Genomic DNA, 6,389 nt, shown 5'->3' on the forward strand with positions numbered 1-6,389 from the left:
GTAGTGTAGTGCCTAAGGCACTTGACTGCTAACCAGAAGGCTGGTGGTTCAAACCCACTAGCCACTCCTTGGAAGGAAGGTTGGGCAATCTACTTGCATAGTGATACTGCCTCGGAAACCCAAGGAGGGGTTCCTACCAGTCGGGTCCAACTCCACGGCACATAACAACAGGGTATGTCAAAAAAAAAAATAACCTGCCATGTAGTCGATGCCAACCCATACCTCCCCTAGAGGGCAGAGTAGAACTCCTGGAGAGGTTCCAAAGTTGTAAATATTTTCAGAGGCCGATTACTTCATCTTTCTGGACTGGAGTGGCTGGTGGGCTTGAACCACAGAACTTTTTAGTTAGCAAGTGAATACTTTAGGTGAGTAAATATGTCATGAGAATTCTCTAGAAATTGTGATGAATGAGACTTTTAGTTAGTGGTTGAAATATAGAAATTTATAACAGATATTTCATTAAGCAATATCCAACTCTAACATCTAATTCCAATTGAAATTATTAATAAAGACGTTACTACATATATCACAAAAAGCACCTTTTTATAAGGGATAACTACACTCTGGGGCAAAAATTCAGCTCTCAGAAGTTAAATCAGTACATCTTACACAGGTTACAACTTCTGTTTCTAAAGCATATTTGATTTATTATAAAATGTTTCAACCCAGTTTGGGCAGGCAAGTATTAAATAAGTAAATCTTATAATAGTTGAATTCCGAAAGTAGAGATTTTGTTTGATAAATAACAGATAGCAATGATTACTAAACAATGGGTTTTCTAGAGGGAGAAATGATGGAACTTTTAATTTCTGATCAGGACTGGCATAGACCTGCCAGCAAAAATGACCCCAGAGTCGTGTTTCTTCAGAAATTACCAAGTTAAGATCAATGTGGGACATTGTATCTGGGTTTGCTGAGAATCCTCTGAGCTATGGTACTTCACCTAGACTGGGGGAACTTTTAACTGCCATGCAGGTCTTGAGCCAACATTTCTAGATATGCCCTCTGGTGATGGACAGTGACCATGGCCATCATCTGCATGAACTATGCATCCCTTGTTGTTGTTGTTGCTGTTAGGTGCCATTGAGTCATCTCTGACTCATAGCAACCCTATGTGCAACACAATAAAACACGGCCCAGTCCTATACCAGCTCCATGATCCTTGCTATACCTGAGCCCATCATTGCAGCCACTGTGTCAATCCATCTTGTTCAGTCTTCCCCTTGTTCATTGACTCTCCACTTTACCAAGCATGGTATCCTTCTCCAGAGAATAGTCCCTTCTGACAACATGACCAAAGTAGGTAAGACAAAGTCTGGCCATTCTTGCTTCCAAAGAGCATTCCAGTTGCACTTCTTCTAGGACAGATTGGTTAATTCTTTTTAGCAGTTCATGGTACTTTCAGTATTCTTTGTCAACACCACAACTCAAAAGTATCCACTCTTCTTCCGTCTTCCTTATTCATTGTCCAGCTCTCACTTGCATAGGAGGTGGCCGAAAATGCCATGGCTTGGGTTGTTGTTGTTGTTGTTGTTGTGTGCCGTCGAGTCGGCCCCAACTCATAGCGACCCCTCCTTGGGTTTCCAAGGCAGTATCACTATGGAAGTAGGATTGCCCACCTTCCTTCCGAGGAGTGGCTGGTGGGTTTGAACAGCCAGCCTTCTGGTTAGCAGTCAAGCGCTTTAGCCACTATGCTACCAGAGCTCCTATGGCTTGGGTTAGGCGCACTTTAGTCTTCAAGGAGACATCTTTGCTCTTCATCAATTGAAAGAGGTCTTTTGCAACAGATTTGCCCAATGCAATACATCATCTGAGGCCTTAACTGTAACTTCTATTGGTGATGATTGTAAAACCAAGTAATATGAACCAAGTAATTTCAATTTTCATCAGAACGTGCTTCAAGTCATCCTCACTTTCAGCAAGCAAAGTTGTGTCATCTGTATATCACAGGTTGTTAATGAGTCTTCCTCCAAACTTGGTGCTACATTCTTCTTCATATAGTCCAGCTTCTTGGATTATTTGCTCAGCATACGGATTGAGTAAATTTGGTGAAAAGATACAACCCTGATACAATCCCTTTCTGATTTTAAACCATGCAATATCTCCTTATTCTGTTTGGACAACCTCCAGGTCTATGTACAGGTTCCGCACGAGCACAATTGAGTGTTCTGGAATTCCCATTCTTCTGAATGTTATCCCTAATTTGTTATGATCCACACAATCAAATCCTTTTGCATAGTCAATAAAACACAAGTAAACATCTTTCTGGTGTTATTCGCTTACAGCCAAAATCCATCAGATTTCAGCAGTGATATCCCTTATTTCATGCCCTCTTCTGAGTCCAGTTTGCATTTCTGGAAGTTCTCTGTCAATATATTGCTGCAACCATTTTTGAATTATCTTCAGCAAGATTTTACTTGCTTGCAGTATCAATAATACTGTTCAATAATTTTCCCATTCTGGAGGATCACCTTTCTTGGAATGGGTATAAATATAGATCTCTTCCAGTCAGTTGCTCCATGGAAGGAAGATGGGGCAATCTACTTCAGTAAAGATTTACTGCCTGGGAAACCCAATGGGGGTTGCTATGAGTCAGAATCGACTTGATGGCAGTAAGTTTGATTTTTGGTTTAGCAAAGGTTTAAGGAATCTCAGGATGGTGTAAATGGTTAAACACAGGGCTACTAACCAAAACGTTGATGGCTTAAACCCATCCAGAGGCATTTTGGAAGAAAAGTGGCAATCTGATAATCTGCTTCTGAAAGGTCACAGCCATGAAAACTCTATGGAATGCAATTCTACTCTATAATACTTCAGGCCATTATGAATTGGGATCCGTTCAGTGGCAACTGTTCCCCGCCCCCCAGCAAAGATTCACCCCTCTCTTTTCAGAGGAATTAGAAACTAAAGTTTATAAAAACTGATGACATAGTGCCTAAGGCATTTAACTGCTAACCAGAAGGCTGGCAGTTCAAACCCACGAGCTGCTCCTCGGAAGAAAGATTGGGTAATCTATTCCTGTAGAGATACTGCCTCAGAAACCCAATGAGGGTCATTATGACTTGGAACTGACTCTACAGCAGTGAGGTTTTTGTTATTATTGTTCATTTAAAAATATAAATTTTATTTTTTGTTTTTCTCATTTATTTTGTGAAGTTCCTATTTGTCATATTCATTAGGTTTTTATTATATTTCAAATACTGTGCTCAATTTCATGTAAATAATATCCTATTTTAAATTTATATATGAAAAAGAGGAACTGACATAGTTTTCTTTCATCTGTGATTTTAGTTTACAACTTTCAGTATTAGGGTAAATTCAACTGTGTTCAATGAGTTAAGGAAAAGTCTGTATTTTTCCAGGTATTGGGAATAATTTGATCCTTGAAGGTTTGCTACAGCTTCCTAGGCCTGGTCAGATTTATAAATATATCTATCTTTGAATAACTTTTCCTTACTGTTCTGGCATTTGGTCCATTCAGGCTTTCTAACTATTATGAAAATAATTTTAGAAATATTATTAAATCCAGATGGTATTTTATAGTGATAAATGAATTGGTATCTGAAAAATTGGTATCTTATATTGATATCTCTAATTCTTTCAGTGTCCTCATTATCTAAAGGAGCTCTGGTGGCGTAGTGCCTAAGGTGTTTCACTACTAACCAGAAGGCTGGTGGTTCAAAGACTAAGGTTATATCTCCTTTCTCTTTTCTGATATTATTTATAGATGTTTTTCTGTCTGTTTTTTTCTTTCTCTTTTTCTCCCCTTCTCTCTTTTTCTGTTGAGAAATATTCATAGTTGGTTTAGTTTTTGTTTTTTTTTAAGTATCAGATTCTGAGTATTTTTTGTATGCTTTGAATGTGTCTATTATTTTTTCCCACCACCCATCTGTCAGTTAGTCATACTGTGGTGGCTTGTGTACTGTTATGATCCTAGAAGCTATGCTATTGGTATTTCAAATACCAGTAGGTTCACCCACAGTGCACAGGCCTTAGTGGAACTTCCACACTAAGTCAACTAGAAAGAAAGTCCTGGTGATCTGCTTCCAAAAATTAGCCAGTGAAAACATTATGGAACATTACGGACTATTGTTTGACTCACTGTCTTCAGACAAAACACCAGGAGAGATCAATTGCTGGAGGAGGACATCATGTTTGGTTAAGTAGAGAGCCAGTGAGGGCAAAGGAGACCTTTGGTGAAATGGATCAGCACAGTAGCTGCAGTGACGATTTTGAACACAATGGTAATTGTGAGGATAACGCAGGACCAGGCAGTGGTTCATTCTATCACACAAGTTGTAGTCAACGCAACAGCAGCTCTTCCTCTATTATTTTTTTTATTTTTCTTTATCATTAATTTCTACTTGTATTTTATTTATTATGTATTTTAGATACATTTCTCTTTCTTTATTTCAGTGCCCAGTTCATTTATTCTTACTATTTTCTGGTGAATATTTTATTTAAACCAAGCATTTGGTAGTGTCACAAATGCCAAAGTACTTTATGCATAGTACTCTCATTTTTCTCATTCCTTTGTAACTAGTAATTTCAGATCCCTTTTAGGTGCAGTGATTTTTTTAGCATGTTGTTGTTGTTGTTGTTGTTGTTGTTGTTTGCTATCGAATTGGCCCATTTCTGAGGCAGTATCACTATGGAAGTAGATTGCCCGACCTTCCTTTCAAGGAGTGGCTGGTGGGTTTGAAATGCCAGCCTTCTGGTTAGCAATCAAGTGCCTTAGGCACTATGCTACCAGAGCTCCTAGCATAATGTTTTAAATTTCCAAGGGACTCTGATGATATAGTGGTTAAAGCATTAGGCTGCTAACCATAAAGGTCAGTTGCTCAAAACCACCAGCCACTCCATGGAAGAAAGATGAGACAATCTGCTTCTGTAAAGATTTATAGCCTTAGAAACCTAATGGGGTCATTATAAGTCAGAATGGGCTCCATGGTAGTGAGATATATTATTATTATTTTATTTTTATTTTAGATTTCCAGATGAATGATTTGGTTTGGCCATGCTACAGTAATTATGATTTCATTGCATTGTGGCCTGTGAATATGGCCAAAAAGATGTACGATTTCTTGCTTTTATTTTATTGAGATTATCTTTGTGTCCTCAATATTTACAAATGTGACAGTATGCTTAAAATCATATGCATAAATGGTGTGTTACAAAATACTGTATATACACGTGATAGGGTTTTACAATGAAAATTTTGCAGAACCCTAGGGATCTGTGATATTTTGCTAAAGGACCTGTGATCTGGTTTGTCACTAGAAGGAGGGAAACAAAAACCTATTGAGCTCAGGTGGTGCAGTGCCTAAGGCATTTGACTGCTAATCAGAAGGGTGGTGGTTCAAACCCACCAGCCACTCCTCAGAAGGAAGATTGGGCAAATTACTTCCTTAGACATATTGCCTTAGAAACCCAAGAAGGTGTCACTCTGAGTCAGATTCGACTCCATGGCAGTGAGTTTGGTTTTAGTGAGTATGACACTAGTGATTATGGCGATGAATAGTGATTGTAGCCTCATTAGTAATTTCTTTAGAAATCTTTCAGCTCTGTAAAGCAGTACACTACAGCGCAACCTTTGCTTTGTTGAGGCTGGTCCCAAGATTTGATACAAAATAGGAGAGGACATTGGTAATTGATGAGGGAAAGATGGTAAACTAATTATGTTGGCCGCCACCTCCATGTCCACCCTACTACAATTATCCTTCAAAATGTCTCAGGGTCACTGATTCACTTCAGAAAGAAAATCTCAAGGATATTTTTATTCTAAGGAAGGCATTTTTATGTGTGTGACTCAGCTAATCCCCTGCCATTTTGCTGCTTTTGTAAATTTGCAAAACATGAATTACACAGCTACAAAGTGAATTATACAAGGAAGGTTTTTTTATTTTTATGTTATTTATTTTTTTATGTGTGTGTGATAATCTTGACTGAGCTCTGGTCATGTAGAGGTTCAAGCATTAGCCTGCTAGCCATAAAGGTTGGTGGTTCAAACCTACCAGCCACTCCATGGAAGAAAGATGAGGCAGTCTGCTTCTACAAAAATTTATAGCGTTGGAAATAATGGGTGTCACTAGAAGTAATTGGCTTCATGGCAATGAGTTTGGTTTTGGTGTTTGGTAATATTCTTGTTGGGTTACCTACTATGCTTTTCTATTTATATTTTATTTATGTTTATATTAAGAGCTCTGGTAGCATAGCACTTGACTGCTAACCAGGAGGCTGGCGGTTCAAACCCACCAGCCACTCCTCAGAAGGAAGGTTGGGCAATCCTACTTCCTTAGTGATAACTGCCTCGGAAACCCAAGGAGGGGTCGCTAGGAGTCGTTTATATTATGCAAATGTACCTGATGGTCCAATGTGGAGATTTTTAA

The sequence above is a fragment of the Orycteropus afer genome, unplaced genomic scaffold, assembly GCF_000298275.1.
Source record: "Orycteropus afer afer isolate SDZICR_OR568_19922 unplaced genomic scaffold, OryAfe1.0 scaffold00185, whole genome shotgun sequence".
NCBI classification, from domain to species: Eukaryota; Metazoa; Chordata; class Mammalia; order Tubulidentata; family Orycteropodidae; genus Orycteropus; species Orycteropus afer.